Source organism: Cyrtonyx montezumae, unplaced genomic scaffold (assembly GCF_038088225.1).
Source record: "Cyrtonyx montezumae isolate F1298 unplaced genomic scaffold, pur_monq_1.0 scaffold_0, whole genome shotgun sequence".
NCBI classification, from domain to species: Eukaryota; Metazoa; Chordata; class Aves; order Galliformes; family Odontophoridae; genus Cyrtonyx; species Cyrtonyx montezumae.
The window spans coordinates 38,082,035-38,102,032 of NW_027071824.1; the positions used below are offsets into that span (position 1 = coordinate 38,082,035).

Genomic DNA, 19,998 nt, shown 5'->3' on the forward strand with positions numbered 1-19,998 from the left:
GGCGGGAGCGCGGCCCCGGCTCGCCCCGCCCCGCGGCGGCCGCCCGACGTTGCAGGCGATCATTGGCTGCGGGCAGCCCCGTGAGAAGCGGCGGCATGTGTCGGGGGGGGTGGGGGTGCGAGCCCCGGCGGGATGAGACGGCGACCTCCCGTAGTGCGAGGGCAGCCGCTGGGCGGCGGCCGGCAGGAGGGGCCCGGGGGCCCGTGCCCCCGCGCGTTGGGGACGAGTGGGGGGGTGGCCGCAGGGGCAGCGCCTGTCCGGGCGCTGCGTTCCGCTTCCTGACAGATAACGTGATCCTGAGCAGGCGAGAGCCCGGGGGGCGGCACGCAGGGAGGGTGGGAGGGGAGCGGGGGAAGGAGACTCCCACGTCCTCCGAGGAAATTCTCAGGCCGGAGGACGCGCAGCCCGTGCATGGCGAGCCAGGACCGGCTCTCCTGGGAGTTCCCTCTGCGGGGAGGGGGCGGGGGAGCGGCGCTCTCCTCCGGCGGGGAGCGGCCCAGGCCCGGCCCCTTGCCCCCCCCACGCCCTCCCGGCGCACCTCTCCCTCTCCCCGCGCCGCCTCCCGCACACACGCACACGCACACGCGCGCGGGCGGCGCCCATCACCCCGCGGCCGGGCGCTGCCGCTCGCTCCCCGCCGGCGCGCGGGGGGACCCGGTGACGTCACGCGCGGCGCGCTCCCCGCGCTCGCCGCCCTGCAACTTGTGCGCTGGGAAGCGCTGCCAGGAATAGCCCGGCCGAGCGGCTGCGGAGCGCGGCTCTCTCCCTCCCTCCCTTTTCTCTCTCTTTTCCCTTCTCTCCCTTCCGCCCGCCGCCTGATGCCGGTGTCTGCCGAGCGGAGGGAGAGCGATGATCTACCTTAAGATAAATACGTGAAACAGACGCCCCTTGGCTGCTGGAATACCGCTGTCTGTCTTTATATAAAGCGACGCCGCCGGCCACCTCACTCCGGCGCGGAACGACGAGAGCGCCCGGCGGGAGCGGCGGCAGCGAAAGGGCACCGGGACGGCTCTCGGCGCCCACTCGCCAGGTGAGCGGCAGCGCTGCCGCGGCCGCCCCCAGCCCGGCTGACAGCGGCGGGGCCGGCGGGGTTCCGGCGCGGCGGGGGCCGGGGGAGCGCGGGTGTCACGCCGCGAGCGGCGCGGGGAATACCCGGCGACCGTATGCAGATGAGGGCAGCGCCTTGCGTAATGCCCTCCCGCGGCGGGGAAGGGGTACGGTCACCGGCGGGCAGCTGGGAGCGGGGAAGAGGGGGGTGCTCCCAGGGCCACCCGGCACGGCGGTGACCCCGGGGGGGGGGGGGGGTCCGGGCGGGGGGTGCGGGGACGCCGGGCCGCGTGTGCGCGCGCTGCGCCTCGGCGGCCGTTCCCTGAAGTGGGTGGGACGTTGGCCCGTTCCGGGAATGTTCCATGACGTGCGAACGCCACAGGAAGGGGGTTAACGAGGGGCTCGGCAGCGGCCGCCTCCGAGGCCCGCCCGCCCGCGGGGCTCCCACGGGGGAAGCGGCGGCGGGAGGCGGCCGGCGGCGCGGGGGCCGCGGGCCCTTATGTAACCGGAGCGGCCGGCGGCGGTTATGTAAGCGGCACGTCCGCGCCCGGCGTGGCCACCTCGCGCAGCGCTCCCGGGAGGCGGCGGCGGCAGCAGCAGCCCCAGCAGCAGCAGCAGGCCCGGGGCGGGGCGGGGCGGTGGGGGCCGGGGATCCCCGGGCCGGGCCGTGCGGGGGGAGCCCTCCTTGTCGCTCCGCGATAACGGCGCTCTGCGTTCGGTTTCCCAGAAAGGGAACTCTGTTTTTCTTATTAATCGGCAGTGATGGGTAAACGTTGTTTTGAGATGCGTTTATGGTTTGTTTTTATCCCTTAATATGGAAATGGCAGAAATTAAAAGTTCTGTTCAAATATTAAAGGTGTTTTTTTTTTCCTAAAATATTATTTTGTATTATCGCAGTCTTTTTTTGTTTTGTTTTTTAGGCTGCTTTTAAAATCAAACTGATAGCAGTAGCGTCAGTGGAAATACGTAGCCAGGCAATTTCCCTCGTCTCACGTTGAAACAGAGCGCACTTTGCTATCACCCCGACTTTGCTTGTACGTTACCGAGCGCGGACCGTGCTGTGTGCCCTCTCTGCTGAGGGTTCCGCTCTGGTTGCTCCTTAATTTATTCGCTTCTCCCGGACCGCTGCGGGAGCCGAAGGAGCTGCTGGCCCCAGGCCGTCCCCGGGATGGGGGTGCCGGCATGGAGCGCGCCGTGCTTTGGCCGTGGAGGCGATAGCGGCCAGGCTCGGGCAGAGCATCTGTCCCTACAGATAGGAGCGCCAGGTTTGCAGCCTGCGGACCGGGAGGTGGTATTTAATTGACAGTTGTATCTTACCATACCCCTCCAGTAAGCAGATGCTTCTGAATCTTTAGGCGCGGCTTTACATGAAATTTATTTTTTCGCTTTGCCACATCTTCCAAAAAGCGTTTGCTCTGTAGGTGAGGCTTTTTTCCCCACGTGAGCCTTTTGAAGTCAATGCCGTCTCTGCTAAGTGCATTTAAGGCTGCCGTGGTTGTCAGCCGCGCAAAGGACAGCGGCAGCGTGGGACAAGCCGATGTGCTGCCATTGCTTTTGTCGGTGAAGCAATCCGGTGTTGAGGGTTTGCAGCGTATGACACTGCTTCGGGTCCGCATCCCGCTGCAGTGGTGTCTGTATCGACTGGGAGCAGAAGGAGCAGTGCCTGCCCCGAGGCACCCACGCAGAGGACCTTTAATTGTGCACCCAAGTGTGATAGCAGTGCAGATCAGCTCTTTGCAGGCAGATTTTTAGATTCTCAAGTGACTGATTGCCTCATATGTGAGATCTGTTTACAAACCTTCTTGTTACTATGAAGACAAAACAGAGAGCCATATGCATTCATGTGGTCCTTGCTGAATAATGGTACATGTGTCTGCCTGAGCCCTTGGCAGCGCATCGTGTTTGGTTTGTGCGGTGGCACCCCACAAGGCCATTCTTTGGGTTTTTAACTGTTAGTGATGCAGCTGGCCATTGGTTATGGGAACAAATTTTGTGATAGAGCTGGAAGTTTTTTAAGCATGGAATGTATGCATTTATTCAAGTTGTTGTTTTTCTGAACTTGGTTTACACAAAAATGGAAGCGATGAGTACCATTTTGCATGGCCCTCTTCTCACGGGTTTCAGGCCATCAGCAGGGGAGTTACAGTTACTGGTAGGTAAGGGGAGAAGGGAGCTGTGTGTTGGGCACAGGGAATTTACTTGGGAATTTACTGCAACGTGGCCCATCCAGGAGGGCAATGCTCGCTGTTTGCGTGTTGCTGTAGATGGGAAGATCGGTTATGTGGCTTCTCAGGTGTTATGAAATACTAGCAAGTTATCTTTACATTTCAGTGTGGTGTGGTTTTGTAGCGTGCTGTGGTTGGCTACATCGATAATGCTGCACCCAGCTCTGCAGGTGGGCTCTGCAGGCAGCACCTTTGGGTCATTCCCACTGAGTTCTTTGTGTCACAGTTCCAGGTGCAATCATCAGAATGGTGCTCTGACTTTCTCCAGCTGTCTTTGTTCCTACTTTAAGCTGAGTCCAGCAAGGGCCATTTCCTTGTGTTGTGTGTAGGGGACAGTGCTTTATCTGCCGTGCCTTGGTCGTGGAGAAGAGATGTTTGAATGCAAGAGCACCCGGTTATAAACTGCCGGTCCTCCCAGCAGGAGGTCTTAAGGGTTCTAGTCTTCAGGGAGCGTTAATTGCTCATCCTCTTGGGAGCCCAACAAACATGCTGTATGCACAGGCTGTCTAGCTTTGCTATTTGAAAAGTCCATTGAGTTATGAGAAAACTGCTTTAAAATTATTTTACTTGAAGAGACAGCTTGTTTTTTCTTAACAGATTTCATAAGCAGTGTCTCTGAAGCATTGTGCTATGGATTAAAACAGCTATTTTTGAAATTATTTGGTTTTCTACTGTAATGTAACTCCCCTTTTGTTAGTAGGAGGAACTGTCTGGCAGTTCCTGAAGAAGCAAAGAAACTGTGAGGGGAGATGCAAGCTAGATAGAAAATGGAGAACAGTGTTTTTCACTGGTGCGCTTCAATCAGCAACTTTGGATGCTGCTTTTAATTAAAGCTGCACAGAGCTATCGCATAAGAATGTCAGTTTCAAGATGTCTGTGCCATTTTATTAGGAAATAGCAGCTTTGTATGGTTTTGTATCTCTTTGTAGGAAGACTTTGCAACAGCAGTTTTATTCCAGCAGGAAATATTAAAAAGCAATTCATCGGGGCTTTATTTTTCTTCTGTGAAATTAGTGCTTGTCTGACATCCTGAAGGCAGGAATCCTTTGTAGGTGGGAGGGTTGGAAGTGTCTCCATCGTAACCAACTGGTGAGCCGCTCCTTGGACTTTGAGAAATCATCAGTCAGTGTAAATGCTGGGAACATCCACTCTTTGGGCTCTTTGCTGAAGTGGCGAATGGGAGGCACCACATACTTCTGGTTTTATAATAATGAACTTTGCTCATAAATGAAACAACTGACATTAACTAAACACTTATTAGCAGTGGGATGCCCCCAGTAACATTTGTCCCCAGAATATTTCTCACAAAGCTGTGGTCATGGAAGAGAGACGAGAGGGCTTGGGCTGGAGGAACGGTCTGATGCACTGTTTCCAAATCCCTGATGTGAAATAATCAGAAGACATACAAGTGTCATGTGTAATGTTGCCTGTCAAATTAAAAGTCTCTTCTTTTGCTTTTTTTATTTTCTGGTGATTAATTTCTCACCATCGTTATGCAATCTGAATGGGAGTTACCTCATATCGTGAGGAAGTTTTGTGCATTCTGGGTGCTTATTTTCATTTGCCTTTTGGGCACATTTGTACACCTGCAAGACAGTACACCAGAGTAATAACAGCTGAGTGTGAACCACAGCTGTTTATGCTCATAGCATTGCCCCTGTTTCCACATTTCCTCCTCCTGCCCTGGTCATGCCTCTTTCACTGCTTCCTCGAATGTTCCCTTTGACTTTGTCACTGATTGCTGTGGTTGTCAGCAAAGGTGTTTGTGTGAGCAAGCCAAAACCTATACATGTTGGCTTCCCCCCTTTCATTGGATGGCAATCTTAGGACTTGTGCTCCAGAAAACGTGATGGCAGTCTTCAAGTTCTGCAGTACAATAATGTGGTTGTAATTATCTGATCGAAATTCCCCCAGTGTTTGGTTGTGCTGGTATGATGAGTTTGTGTGGTGATTTTTATCCTTTTTTTCCGAGTGTTTATTCACATTCTGCCCCATCAGAGTAGATGAGATCTCAACAGCAAAACTGTAAAACTTCTGGAACTGATGTAAAAACTGTAAATATTGTACAGAAGTAGTTGGCAAGGTGTTTATGGCCACTTCATGCACACGTGGGTTTGATTTATTACACCTCAATTTCTCTAACAGAAAACAATTTTATTGTGGGTTTTGCTTTTTATATCATTTATTTTTATTTCATTTTATTTTTGACCGTTCTCTTCTAATACACTTATCAAATGTGAAAATATGCCACTCTTAATACGGGACAAATTTCTGCCTGCGGGGAAAAAAATAACTTATTAAGAATATAAGTTCACTTTGTTGCAACTTCACTAAGCTGTAATAAACTCCTGCAAATTTGGCTGAAATCTCTCATTTGTGGAAACTGTGAAGAGGTTAAAAAAAGGATGTATGGTAATTATTAAAAGTTACGCTTTAATGGCTCTTTCGTAAGAGGAACTACAAGTTTGGTTGCTACAGAAAGTTTAAATTTTAAATAGTGGTTTGTAGTAAATTCCATACAGAGGAGAGCAGATAGATTATTTGCATGTGTAGTAGAAAAGTAGAGTTCAGTAAAAACTAGAGGAGCCAAGGGGAACTGAAATTAGAGAGTCAGATAGCATTTAAAGGTAATGCAGTAAAATATTTTGATTCTCTATGTAAGAAAACCCTCACAAAACACAAAAGCAGAAAAATAAACAACAGCAACAACAGGTTATTTTCTGCAATTTATAGTGCGTGTTGGAGCTTTTTTTTTTTTCTGTCTGCAGAGGGTTGGTGTTGCTACTGAGCTGACCAGGCTAACCTCATCCTCCCTGGACTCTGGTGGTGTGCCTGGAACTTCCCAGTGCTGGGTTTGGTGGTGAGCTGCTGGAGCCTGGGTGTGCGTTCCTTCTTGAGTGGTTCATGGAGAAGCAGTAATACGGGATGTTTTCTAATAAGCAATTTAAAAAGCTGAAAGAAATATCCAATTACATGTCATACAATGTGATATCATCTCGGAGAATGTAATAGAGCAGAATGTTTAATTTTGTTGAAATAAGATTATTTAATGAACAGGTTTTGTCTGTAAAGCAGTGTCTGTGCTTAGGCAGAAAGCAGCTTTATCTTTTTGAAAAAAGCTAACAGGATCAGGGTTATTAGAATTAGTCTTACCAGACAGTGTGTATTGTGTGGTTGTTTTTTTTTTTTTTTTTCCCTGTTAAAATCAAGAAATGACCCATTCTCTGTATTGATATATTTTCAATTTGTGGTTTGCTCTAAAACAAAACAACGTGTAGTGCATCAAGAAATAGTAGTATGAAATAATTACTGGAGCTACCCATCCTTGACAACAAGACATGATACTATTTAGTTTAGAGCAAGAAGTATTTAGGTTTTAGCAAAAACTATTTAGTTTAGACCAAAGTCAGCATTCAACAGAGGCTGAGCTGCTGGCATCTATTAACGGTGTTCGTCATTGTATGCGTGGCATTTGAGTGTGGTCTATTCAGAAAGGTCCTCAAACTATGTGGAGTTTCATGTCTTTCATCTTTCAGAAACTGCTAAATTAGTTCAGTTACCTGGAAAATGTATCACTGGATGCTTTATTGCCAGCTTAGGCGGTGTTTGAGAGTGATTTTATATCATTCTGTATACCCATCAGTAATGGTAAAGAGACACATCTAGAGATTAGTGCAAGCCTGTCTGTAGCTGTCATCTGTGCATGCTGACAGTGCCTAACTGCATCCGCTGTGACAACTGTGAATGCAGATTTATCATGAGATTTGAGTTTCTAAAACTCTACTGTTAATATCATGGAAGAGATTGTCCAGTTCAGAGTCTTCTGTGAACAGAGAGAGACACATTTTTACTTTTCCCCATTTTTCATCAGCTATGTTTAGGAAGACAGCTTTTGTAGCTGTCGTTAGTTCTTTAGTGAGAGAGTTACTTATGTTTGGCCAGACTTCATAGACTCCTACAATTAAATCCCAGTGCTCTTTTTTGTCAGTAAAAGTTTCTATATCAGGAAAGGTACAACTCAACTATGAACTTTCAGACTTCTTGGTGCTGCATGGTCTATTTTGATTACCAGGGAAAGGTTATGATGCTAGGCTGAGAGTAAAGCAGCTTTGTTTTGACATCTGTGCAAAGCTATGTGAATACAATTGCTTTCAAAATTCTTAGTAAAACTGTGTCAAACAAAACTGTAGCCCATTCTGTTACTTTGTGTATTATCCTACAGTTGTGGCAAGATCCTTTCAGAAGTTAGTGAATATTTTGACTGCTCTGTTCAGCTAGTATTTTTGTTTCCTTACTGCTTAAATAATGGGTAAACTACATGTATTTAATTGTGAGGTGCACTTGTGGTAAGTGTAAGGGTAGGAGTTATTTATAATACACTTGAGTTGGAAGTGATGTTAGTTAAATGGTGGCTTGTGATTTTTAGCGTGATGTCAGTGAAATCAAACTTGACAAGATGTTGTTTTGTTGAGAGCTAGAGCAGTTGCAAATATGTTGTTTCTACCTCCCTGCTAGTTTGGTATGGTGTCAATGAAGTTATGATGACAAGGGCACTAAAGTTTGTTATCTGTCAAATTCGATAATTATTAGTTACATATTGTTCATATAATTATTTTTGATCTCTGATCTACTGAATTACTTATTAAAATATATATTCAAATCTTTACTCATCTTCAACTTAATTTGTCACAGTAAGCAGTGCTAATTATTGGTAAAAAAAACTTTAGAATCGGCCATGCATTACTGCATAAGATGGTGCAACTGATAGTGCATGTTTGAGACAGCTTTTGAAAAGGAGTAAGATTGTTAGAATTGGTACATACTAATGTGAAAGTTTCCATAGTACCTCTGGTTTAGTCTGTCATTGGCAGGACTTTATCTGCAACATATCAGGATGTCAGGGATGACAAAGAATACTCTCCCTGCTTTGTTTTTAGCTTAGCTCATTAACAGCTGAAAACTGTTATCAGATATAATAATAAAATCATAGAATGTTATGTTGGAAGGGACCTTGAAGATCATTTAGTTCCAGGCTCCTTGCTATGGGCAGTGTCGCCACCTTGATGCCATTAAGTTGGTTAATGGTCTCTTTGTAGGGAAATATTCATCTCTCTCTTTGATGCTCTTATGAAGAAGCTTAGAAGGGTGGTGAGGGAGTAATAAGGAAGGAAATGAGCATATATTTGGTCCTCCAAAGCCTCTCTTTTGGAGGGAGGTCAACATACAGCATCACGTTAATGTTTGTTTTGCTTCTAGGTTGTACAGATTTCAGTTTCTCTAGCCTTCCATGATGGGAAGTTAGTTTGGATGCATACACTTGTAGAAAATAAGTGTGTAAGGAGAGGAGCTTCTACTTTAGTTTTGGTCTGTACTGTCTGTGCGATGCTTTACAGTGGCGTATCTTGGTTCTTGCTCATTCTTTCACAGTAATGGGGAAGTGCTTTCTGTAGATATACCCTGATTTTCTTTCCCTTGCTCTCCAGATCACTCTCTACATGGCAGGAAAGAGAAAGACACGTGGGACAGTGGAGTTCCTTTACAAACACCTCTCCAAAACTTCAGTGTATTTTCCACAAATTGAGTGAAACCATATAATTTACTTTCTCTCATACACTGCCTTAGTAATTAAAAAAGAAAGTAAGGAGGATATTAAATAGACATTTCTGGGTGTACGATGAATGAAAGCCTGGAGGGGAAGTTTAATAATATGTTGAGGGGAGGTTTGAGTATGACTGGCAGTGGATTGTAATTGCCTTCAAGAAGTTTTTTTCATCAGATCAAATCTCCCTCTAACATTAAGTCCTCAACCTAAAAAAATATTAGTATTTCAGCTTTAATGTCCCTGTCAAATCGTAAGCTATACATGCTTGCTTTAGTGAGTAGCTAAGATTCATTAAAAATCACCATCGTGGCTTTGGTGGTAGCATCCTCTGATTTGCATTGATCCCTCCGCAAAAAAAAAATTACCCTCAGAATACGAGGAACACCTTCTTATCTTGCTTAATGCTTGCAGATAATTTCCTTTACATTTGCTTATGCACTGTTTTGATTTAATTCAGTTGCAGTACCATTTGATCCTGCTCAGTAGTTCAGCCCACTTAACTAGCAAGCAAGGGAATAAATTAAACCAATTTTGGACAGACTTTCTCTGTCAAGTGGGTTGTCTGGCAAGCCAAGAGTATAATAAATAGATTTTGAGGCTATTTACAGACCAATGTACTAGAAAACAGCCATGCTTCCCAGTTTCATGACATAATTTGAGTGGTGGGGTTATACCTGCGTTTCTCTTGGCCAAAGAAATACTGTACCTTACCTACCTTATTTGGTTGCTCAATCAGTGAAACCTCATCACTTGCTTCCGGAACTGCTTGTTAAGAAGATTTGAGAAGCCTGTATTTCATTTCAGTTTGTACGTGCTGCCATATTTTGCAATGTGGTCTCATACCTTATTGTTTGAAACGGTGTTATTGCTGAGGCCTTTCTTGTTTGTCTTTTCTTGTTGTCGTTGTGTTTTTTTTTCCTACTTGTATTGTTCAGTGTTAAAAAAAAACAAAACCATAAGAGAACAGTGTTTATAATAGGATTATGGTATAACTGATCTGTCCTATGTATTTTGTCTTCCACTTGAAACTCGGTAGCACAGCAATACCAGGCTGCATTTGCTTAACACTGATCCCTGTTTTTTTTCGCTGCACTTTCACACTTCTAAACACAATTTTAAAAGAGTCTTGTAGCTGTTGGGTTGATTAGAGGGGAGGTGAACTTTTTAAAAAAAATTTTGCTACAATGAAAATAAAAAATAGATAGGAAAAAGCCTAGATCACCCAAAGCTTATGACGTGATTTTTAAAACATATAACCTTGGGCAAAAGGGGCCAGTTATTGGAGTAGTTCTTGAGTAACCTAATTGTTTGATAAGGATCCTTGCCTGTTTTAGTTGTTGTTGGTTGTTGGAAGCATTCCATTTCTAAATTTGTGCCTTACTGCATACCCTGAGGTATGTGTACAACCCACTGTAATTGCGGAGTTTACTATTTTATTAATTAGAGCTATGATAATATGTTGGCTCATGAATTTCCTCTAATCCAGGAATGGTCTCCTAATTACCCAGGGTTCTGTAATTCCATTGTTTGTTATGTGGAGGTGATGGAGAGTGAAAGCACGGTCTGAGGAGCTCAAACCGTGGCCTGAAGCTTGTGGTCTGTGTGCTGTTGCAACCAGTGGCTAGAAAGGTAGGACATCTTTTTAACATACCTGATGAATAATAATGGAATATGTGGAAGTAAACTTACTGTGTAATCCCAAGTACCTGAGACTTTGCCAGCTGGAAGGAAAGGGATGCATACTTTAATTGGCCTCCCTAACCATAACAGAGCACCCCTTACTACTTCTTTGATCTGAGTCTCTCCTTGCTGCCTCTTTGCGTGAGTGGCTGGAAGATTCATATGTGATTTGCTGTAAGGCACACGACTGTGAACAAGCACCTGGTGTGTAGTAGCAGCTCCTGTTTTTAATGAGCCTTAGGAGTAGTAGGTATATGAGGATGTCTGGTCCTATGTTCTGTAAACTACGTCTGGGTCAAGATAGTAGACTTCTTAGTAAAAGAGCAGAAGGAAGCATTAGTGGAGGGACAGTCTACGGAGGAGTTAGGTAAATTCAGTGTTCAACGTCTGTAGCTTTGGAGATGAATCATACCTCCCTGTGAAAGAGATATTGCAAAACCCCATAACCTCAGGTAATTAACACTTGTTCTCAGTGCTAGTATCTGTCTTGCTGGTGCATCATCATGCTCTCATGGTGCAAGCTGCTGGGAGGACTGGTAAGGTCCCACACAGCTCCTCGTGGGCTGCCTCCTTCTTGCAATGGCTAGTATGGCTTTCCACAGCCCCTAAAACTGCTCAGTACAGCTTTTGGCTTCTATACAAAGGCTTTTCATAGCTGTAGCTCCTGTGGCTTGCTGCAGCATGTTGGCTTTATTTTGGTTGTTGTTTTTTTGTTTTGTTTGTTTTTGGAACAGATGGTGTCTTACGTAGAAAGTTACTGTATTTTTGTATGACTGGTTTTTATTTATTTCATTGTCTTCCTATTTTTTTTTTTTAAGTAGGCTTAAAGCTTAAGTGCAGAATTTGAGCTCGGTGTTGGATTTGTCTTTGCTCTATTATGTTTATGTACACGTGCAGTATTTTGCAGGGCAGTGGTTGTGTTCTCAAGAGTTAATGGACACATTTTTGTCAAAAGTGAAATTAGATCAAAATTCTAAGGGAAAATAACTTTGAAGAAAGATCTTTGAAAGGAAAAGTAAATGTCGTCTTAAATGAGCACTGTACTCACTGGAGTACAGCTTTGTTTATAAGTCGCTAGATGGGTTTTCTGTATCTAATCTTTGTGTTGTGTTTTTTAATTGATATCATCTGGTCAATTTGAGGGGAAAATGCTATTCCCATAAGGAAAATATTTATTCTAAATATTATTGTTGCCTAGGATCTTGTTGAATACATGAGATACAGCAGCAGTCAAGTTGATTTAATATTTTTAACATTTTTATAGTGTTTTCTCATTGTTTCCATGAAGGCAGTTTCAATAAATATTTTTTGCAATTGCTTTTGGTTTCTTGAAATTAGGTTACCTATTGTTGAAAACTGCAGGTTCTCAAGCATGGGTTTCAGATCTGTTTTGTCATGATTAGACACTTGAAATAAAATAAAAATACTCGAGCAAGCCTCAAAATGATCACTTGTCTTCTCCCTGCTTAGCTTCCAAACTGTAGTTTGTTTTGTCTAGTGGGTCTCCTTAATTTGATCCTTTTATGTGAAGATAGCTACATTTACAGGGGTTTGGTTCCATTCAGTTAAATCACTTTCATTTATTCATTTGTTGGGCACTGGGACATCAGATATGAGTGTGTGTGTGTGTACATGCACAGGACATACATGTACACACTATCTGTGGACACTAGTGCATACCTTTGGTGAATGGAATCATCCCATCTGAAAGGCAAGGTTTCCTTTTCACCCTAAACCCAAGCTTTATTGGACTCTCACAGCAGTATTACTTTGCAATGCATCGTTTTTCTAGTTGCTTCTGAACATGTGGCCTTCTACGTGCAAATCTTCTGAGGTGTGTGGGAAGAGGGACTGGGGGACATTTGAGCACTTCCTGATGGCCCTGGTTTTACTCTTGCCTTTATCGTGTCCTTAAACAGGGGCAGTCCCTCGTGGTACCACATCTAGACTGGGTTCCAAACATGGTAATAAAGAGGCCCGCACTTGTGTGTTCTCTAACACGTGTGTTTTAAGGTAAATGATTCCCTGGTGTTGGGCAGTTTGGAGCTTGTCATCTTCATTTGACTTGTTTTCCTTATGAAAGCAGCAAAAGTTATTTGAATGATCTGTTTATAGGACTGCTTGAGAGAATTCCCTTAATAATGAGACAGTTCAACAAACAGTCTCAAGTTAATGGCTTTTCCATTTGCACCTCTCAGACATTGTTTCAAGTGGAAGCAGAAGAATTATTAAAACCCTTGTAAGTAGTTTAAATTCCCTAGTGATACGCTGTAGTGGTTTTGTTCTAAGTATTACATAGATAGATTGTAAGGGGTAAAAGTGTAATTGAATTTGCATGAATCTGTGAAGGTGTTAAATATTTTGTAGGTAGTTTAAGAGTTGTTTTCCATATAAATTTGTATTTACCACAGCAAATTTCTGTTGTGGAGTGAAAAAGCACACATTCATCAGTGTACAGAGGGTACCAACAGTGACTCCAGTATGGTTTGCATGTGTCCGTTTGCTTTAAGTTTTGAAGCTTAAATAAACAAAAAACAGAGATACAGCTCTTCTGAAAACATTTTGATCATGATTTGGTACAAAGTATATTGACTAGATCAAATAGACCTTTCTCACGTCAAACCATGGTAAAGGCACTGTGTACCTTTCCTCAGCTAATGGAGCAGCAAGATGTGATTAACTGAAGATTAGCTTTTGGGATCTGGATGAGTGTATGAAAATGCTGCTGTTGCTTTCTATATTCTGTTGTTTAACCGACAGTATATGGCATATATAGGTGTTGATATATGTATAGTAATTTCACACTGATGAACTTAAGTCTCGAGCTGACGTCAGAACAAGCAGCACTAGAGGTTTCTTCATGCTATCTGTGCAGTGAATCTTCAAGATAAGCTGTCTCTGAACAACTTGACTGAAAAAGAGGAAAGAAAATGAACGAGCTCATATCCTTGTAGAAGGACATATTTTTAAAACATTTCCAAAATGTTTAGCTGAAAAGTTTGACTGTAAAAATGTTATCTTTGACTTTCTTTTAGTAAAATGAACTGCTAGTAATCCAGTGGCATTGTATGTGTCCAGCAACAGATGTGATTTATTATAACTCTGAGGTACAGATGGCTGGATCCCTACTTTCAGCTTCAGTATTCTGTTTTACTGAGGGTGAAAGGCTGGCTTCAGTTGCTGGAATGGCCACAGGGTGTTTATTGCACAAACAGCAAAAAACATCTTCAGCTAAGGATGGTAGTATGAGATATGGGTTGGGATGACTGTTTTCCAAGCTCCTTATGATGTTTTTCACTGAGGTATTTTGAATTATGTGTCACTGTTTGAAAATCAGCTTGTGTCAACTGGAGCACTGCTGCCCAGCCTGTGTCAGAATGCTGAGGGAAGGTCTGCTGTCCCAGTGTCCAGCCGATGCTGCTGGGACATTCTCACCGTGAGTGAATGGTTGTATCACTGTATTTTCATGCCTTGTTCACACACTAAGGAAAATGCCTCTAAGAGCCTGTACCACTGGTAAGGGTGTGCTGTGGGTGCATTCATCACCCTGCCCCAAGTGAGGACCGGCTGAAGCCGCACTGCTTCCTATGGCTGCTCTGAATGGCTGTCCAGCAGTGGATACAGAGAACTCCCGGTGCTCTCATTTGAATTCCTAATGATGCTTTCCATCAAAAAGGCTTTGCAGTGCTTTGTTTAAGAGGGCGGTTAGCAGTAGGTAGGGCTGCAAGCCAGCCTGTCCTTCTACCTGACTGATAAGGGTGCTAACGATTTAGTTGGGGTCAGAGGAGGCGGTACCAAATGCTCATTGGCCATGTGCTGTGGCACAGCTCCTGCACTGTTACAGACTTCCACACATTGTGCTCTTATTTGCTTCATAAAGGCGGGAGGGAAATTAAATAGAAGCATCTGCATTCACTTAGTTGGGTTGTCAGCCATCTCCAAGGAGGGGATCCTATAGTTTTGCACTCCCGTTTTTCCCTAAATGCATACAGAAAACATATTTTACTCCGTGGGATCCAGAGATGTGTAATTTCTGAAACTTTCATTTCCTGATGCTAGCAGAAATCTGGGCTGCAGTGCATCCCCACACTGCAGTAATATTCCTTGCACAAGCTGAACAAGAAAAACCAGAGCAGCATGGCTCCTGAGCAAATATTGTTTCTAGTCACATAGGATGCTTTGCAGCTGAGCCTGGTAACACGCTGCTCATCTGTTTTGCTGTGCAAGCGCGGAGAAGCCGCTGCTGGTTTCTCCTCCAAAATCTCCCTCCTTGCCGCGCGTTGGAAACGACTGAACTTTGGCCCTCAATCTGCTGACACCCTGAGGGAGTGTGAGTGTAATGACGTCTTTGCTTGTTTCAGCTGCACAACAGGAAACACTCATGGCCTCCCCGTCTTCCTGCGCCGAGCAGCGCTGCCTTTTCTCCCTCCCTTCGCCCGTGGTGCGGCGGGCACGGACCCACTTCCAGGTCGCACAGCTGTGTGCCGTGCCCGCCCCGTGCCGAGCCTGCCAGCCGCGGCGAGGCACATCGCTTGCATAATGCAGACGACACGCTCCCAGGTGGGCGTGCGGGGATCCTGGAATGTGGCCCCAGTAGTGCTGAGTAATGCTGAGCGTGAACGGCCTGAAGAGACTGCCCTGCTGGAGCAAGGAGGCTCGCTTGTTGCAGAGCATCGGCAGGAAGCCTGCTTAACCCTCTTTAACTGTGGCTTTATGCTCGTAACCAAAACAGAGATGTGAGTAAGAAGGGCTGTTGAGAAACACGAGCCTTTTGCAACTGGCTAAGGGCAGAGCGTTTTGTCTCATCAAAGGCAGCCAAAACGTTAAAGCACGGCAGAGTTTGTACGAGAGAATTAATGAGTTCAATATTCAGCTGTTATCCTCTAATGAGCACGGTGCCGGGGGGTCACTTGTAAAACCGAAGTACATATGCACCGGTGAGTTTGCATGTTGTGGTGTGAGATGAGATGCTGATTAGTCGAAAATACAGCGTCCCGCATTTGCGAGATTGAATTAACTTTGAATGTAAGCAGTTGTAGTGCGGTTGCTTATTTATTTGGTTAATGTTGCAGAGGCATATTATTAGAGGCATCTATAAAGAGCAGATTTAGTCTGTGCTCTGTAATAAGCAAGTTCTGAATTTACCTCATTAATCTATCACCCTACCTAGCAAAATAACGGTTGTTTTTAACAAGCTGGGGTTATGTAACATGAATCATGCATGGCAAGATGCTTGCAAACAGTGAAAAGCAAGATGTGCTAAGAAATGAGAGCATTCAGCCTCCTGCAGGATAGGATATGACTGGGTTTAGAAATTAAATACTGTGTGTTACTCTCAGCCTTGCAGACAAGTTCCAGCTATTCATTATGAGAGTGCATCTTGAAACAAAGTCTTGAGATGGGAATGTTCCACAGACAGAAGAGTGAATTTGCTCAGCCGTGTGCAGTCCTTGGAGGATTTTATATCTGTGCCTGCCAAGTTCTGCCCCCCTCCCTGTTGTTTCTCCTCTGGAAAAGCAGTGTAGAGTAATAAATGTGAAAAGTCTCATAAATTAGACTGATTTCATATGTAAAAGAAAATAACTTGATGAGCTGTGATAGCCCCTATAAATTGTTGTATAAATCTCCTTTCTTCTTTTAAATATACCCCTATAGGGTCATTAGGCATGTACACACTACAGTAGTCCTCTGTCTCAAGAGATTTTACAACCAGCTTATGGAAAAGGGGAAGCAAGTGGTTCTATGAATGCATTAGAATCAAAGCAATTGATTTTAAGTCAAATCTCTCTTTCATAATTTTTCTTTGACAATTTTCTCTGCTGTTACTTAGTTTTGATCTTCAAAGCTGCACTGAGATGTTAAGCCTGGGATAACCTTTTCCTTTGGTGACATGGATACAAAAGTCAAATAACAATATTAGCAAATATTACTGAGAGTAATAGCTCTTTGGGAAGGGAATGGGAAAGACGGTGGTTTGGGAAAGGATTGATTTAATGCTCTTGAATTTCTTTTCAAGTCATCCGTCTTATGTTGAGCAAATATTTCAGTTTTTTTTTATATATGGATAAAATTACTATAAGCTGTAGAGAAGGACCATTGTATTTTGAGATTTTACTGATATTAGTAACAAATAAGCAGAAATAAGTGATGATACTTATGGTTTTCATTTCTCTGCTACCATACATGCTTACAGATGCGGTGGCTGATTATGTGTCAGTGCAGACAGCCACAGGGATGTTACAAGAAGAAACAGTTACATCTTCAAGTTGCCCCTGTAACTAGCACCATTGCTAGTGCACTGAACTTGAAGAACAAGGAATGAACAAGCCTGGATTTTCTCAGTGTGGAATTTTTTCACACAGGAGGCATGGACAAAGATGTTGAAAAAGCAGCATAAGGAAGTGGATTGTGTTACTTGCATTATGGCCTTGTTTTCTAAACAAATGCAGTGCAGCATTTGTCAGAAGAAACTTGCTTTTTATGAAAAGAGAAGTTTCAGTCTTAGAATAATTTTATCTTATTGAATTGACTTAGGTTTGTATAGTCATGCATTACTAGGAGAACAATAGAGCCAGGCGTAGAAGTAGTGCCACAGAAGGACACCAACATCTGGTAGGCAAAGAAGGACCCTTTCCTGAATTTGCATGATTGCTAACTAAACATAGAATTCATTAAATGTTTTCTAGTTGTTTTGACTCCAGTACTCTTTACTTCTGACTCCATAGTATTTTTGTCTAGTAGTAATGTCCTTTCTGCAAATCGGCTTTTTCCTTAATGCAGGCGAATATTATGTGGGGGCATCAATTTAAATTACTGGCTGTTTTTTTTTTTTTGGTTTTTTTTTGCATACTGTCTATAGTAGCAAGGTCACCATTTTATGATGTGACTAATTAGGAGGATTTAAGAGTCCTTTGTGGGACCTTCCCTTGCTCTTTGGTGGGAAGCGAGGGCTGCTCTATAGCCATGGTGTGAACAGCACAGGAGATGCTGCCCTTGGTTTCTGCTGGAATTTCTGTTGAGCAACCTGAGTGAGCAAAGCAGGGCAAGCAGGTGGCTGCTGTGTGAAAGAAAATACTGTAAAGCTGCTGTGTTTGAGGGTGGTGAGGTGTGTGTGCGTGCACAGAGAGTGGCTTGTCAAGGAGCAGCTCTCAAATCCTGAGGTCCTTGGAGCGATCGTCAGAGGTTAATAGTCTGGGTCATAATGCTCTGCAGAGAGATTTCTTGCCCTGGGAATTGTATGCAATTGTCTCATTTTCCTCTCCTCTCTTAAAAGACAGTGTTATCTTGTCCATTCAACCCCCTGAAGCATCCCCAGGTTATCAAGTTGTTCTCATATTGCAGCAAAACTTGAAACAATTACCAGTTCAGATTCACTATTTCTATCTGCTTAAAAAAAAAAAAAAAAAAGAAAGTGAAATTTAATTTACAGTAATTACTCAGAACTTGAGATGCTCAGCATGAAAGTGGCTAGGTGCAAAATAGGATTAAATATGTAAAGAAGAAAAATACATTGTGTGTTGCATTTTTCCTATTTAATGCTCTGGTCATATGTCATTACCAAGCCATCAGCAGGAAGAATTTTCCTAGCAGACTGAAGCAGTTCTTCAAGGAAAAGAAAAAAGTAAATTAAGGTTGATAAAATAAAAACAGTTTTCATCTGAATCAATTAAGATGGAAGAGTTGTACTTTAATGTTGTTATTGCAGACTTAGTTTCTCTTAACTGCAGTACTCTGTGGTCCCTGGCATGATCTGAGGAGTCGAGCAATGGACATGCTTTCTCCAGATTTTGTTGCTGAAACACAAACACTTTGCATCCCCAGAACTTCTGTGTGTGTGTCTGTGTGTGGGGGGTGAAGGGGAAATCATCCCCTAGGTAATGCTGAAGGTCATATAGCATAACATCAGAGGTGCAGGGACCAAGCTCCTCATTGCAGCAATGGGTTTTACTATTGTTCTCAGTGCTGTCACTTGTCCTGTGTGAATGTGCAACAGCTGTGGCACAGTCAGGTTGCAGTTCATAATGCTTCTGCTCTTTGGGGAATGATAAATAAAGCTTTTGGTCATTCCCAGACAAGAATGGCCACAGAGGTGGGCTGAACGTGCCATCACTCCTACTGAGGTGAGTGCAATGCTGTGCTGCTATTGCTGTGGTATGCATTTCTTTGGAAGCACCAGCACAACACACGTCTGTGTTCCAGAGAGCTTGTGTCACCATCCAGAAATGCATATGTTCTCTTTCTTCACCTCAGCTGACCCTGGCTTTGAACCCTCCCAAACCTTGGAGATGTTTATAGCCGGGCTTTGTTTTGTGAATGGAATTTGTTTTTCTAAGAGCAGCATGAAGATTTGGTTTATCTGCATGGAGCATGCTTGCTTGAGCAGTTGCTTTCCACAGTGAGGCACTTGCAGATTCAAATCTTTTCTGCTATAGTGGTGCCAACTCAATTCATTCTGCAGCTAGTCAGTTTTGCTAACATGCTACATACAGTAAGATTCCTAGCTGCAGCAGTTCTGTGCATAGAATATACATTTTATTTTATTTTGGCATATTTTGCCGTCCATCAGGTCCATCACAGAAGCTCAGCAGAATACAGCTGCTGTGATGTACTTGCTGTATGTAATTCTCTACCTAAGGAAACACAGTCTAGTGACTAGCTGGTTGGGAGGGACTTAACTCAGTTCCTGGTTCTGCTACACAGCTCATGGGTTTGGGGTGAGGTTCACACTGCCTTACGTTGATTTTCATGCGAGTTAAATTCATAAATACGAGTTGTGCACAAAAATACGGTGGCTGTGCAATATTCTCTTTATGTCAGTAACACTTCCTCACCTGACTGAGATGTCATGTAGGCAGAAGCTGTATTCTGTTGATCCACACAGAGCTTTGTGCTAACACCAATTGCAAAACTTGAACTGTTTCTTTTTTCTTATTTTCTTTTTTTGTCTGCTTTTAAGTGGCCATTCTCTGAGTGATTGGTAATTGCACTACTTACTATGAGTAAACTTCTGTTACAGACCATACAGGGCTACGTGCAGCTTCAGGACTCAATTCTGTCTCCTTTGCTTGGGAGTGGAAGCAGCCAGGCTGAGGCAGAGTCAAAGACTATGCTGCTGAGAAGGGCAAATTGTGTAGATCTGGGTCCAAATGTTAAATGCCCTGTTTAGAAGAAGGAGGGATATGTTCTTTTTTCCCTCCCAAACAAACTGGTAAAATTCAAGCTGGACATTTGTAATGTAAGATATTGTGTTGTACTGTGTTAGAGTAAACAGCAGCTTTGAAGAGTGCGGGGCAAAGATATTTCTGATGTGGAAAGAATAAATACAGGCCATGCAGAATGCCCTGGTTTTACCTTGGCTTTTTTCAACTTTGTGAAATATGCATTTTAAAGTATCTAGGAAATTGGGAGAGTAACTGACCTGAGCAAAGTCTGGTATGAGATAGC

General features: G+C 44.0%; 1 protein-coding gene across 1 annotated transcript in view; it reads left to right on the plus strand.

Moving 5' to 3' along the window:
* The first annotated feature begins 361 nt into the window (after window positions 1-361).
* HIVEP2 (HIVEP zinc finger 2) overlaps window positions 362-19,998 on the plus strand; it is a 127,072-nt gene continuing 107,435 nt past the window's right edge. Inside the window, exon 1 of the mRNA XM_065732910.1 lies at window positions 362-1,030. The gene's annotated coding sequence lies outside the window, so the exon portion shown is untranslated. The remainder of the gene's footprint in view (window positions 1,031-19,998) is intronic.